The sequence below is a fragment of the Aplysia californica genome, unplaced genomic scaffold (assembly GCF_000002075.1).
Source record: "Aplysia californica isolate F4 #8 unplaced genomic scaffold, AplCal3.0 scaffold00337, whole genome shotgun sequence".
Taxonomy (NCBI): Eukaryota; Metazoa; Mollusca; class Gastropoda; order Aplysiida; family Aplysiidae; genus Aplysia; species Aplysia californica.
In genome coordinates this window covers 618,727-619,726 of record NW_004797607.1, presented here as the reverse complement: position 1 = coordinate 619,726, position 1,000 = coordinate 618,727, and positions in this window count along the sequence as shown.

The window sequence follows — 1,000 nt, the reverse complement described above, 5'->3', positions numbered from 1 at the left end:
GAGGGTTCTCTCCAGTTATCATTTCTCCATTTCTCCTCCGGTGTCACACTAATTCTTCTCAACTACTCGGTATTTTGTTCAGTTTTCTTCCATACACGACTGTCTCCCCGCCATGGATCTTTTTTTTTTTTTTAGTAGAAGTTTTACGGCGCTCGCAACTGCATGAGGTCATATGAGAGCCAAGGGGTGGATGTCAACAGAGAAGTCCTTAGAAGGAATCAGACTTACTCTGCTCACCTCTCTAGCTTCAGCAGCACAAAGTCTGCTTCGACTATCAAGGCACCCTGGAAATAGCGGGCCACAACAGTGTGACAAACATACAAAAGAAGTAGAGGAAAAAATTATAGAAAGAATTAGGAAAGAAAAAGCAGCAGCCGAAAAATGACATCCTTTGTTTTTCACGAGTGTGGTTTTATATTGCTTAAGGGCTGGTGGGGCACCTAGAAATCGTGTTTGGGGGTCAAATTTTGTAAATTGGGTTTATTACATATTATAGTACCTGGAAACTTCCTGAACAATATCCACAAACGTGGGTAAGCCTTGCTACACCCTAAAGCTGTGTTTTTTGTCAGGTTTTTCGGCGAAAGCACATGCTGTCTAGCCTTTCCTTACCTGTATCGGCTGTTTTCTCACAATTCTATTTTTTCACATATTATCCCATTTTTCTGCTCTGTTTCTTATTCAATTTTAATGTAACTTTCACAGGATACCAACAACACCTAGTTCTAATTTTTGGCTTGTTTAATTTTTGATTAATGCAGTAGTTTTTGATTGTGGGCTTAGAAAGCATGAATTTTCCTTTTTTTTCACTTTTTTGCAACATCTCAATTGTAAGTGTCATAAAATAAAAACCAAAGCATATATCAAAAATTCAACAAGCAAAATTTAAGAGCTATATATGTACTGTTGGCATGCCAAATTAGAAGTGAATCAGTTAATAAATAAGGAAATAAAATGGGATTGAAAAAGGTATACAAAATCCAATATGGCCGCCGTTTCT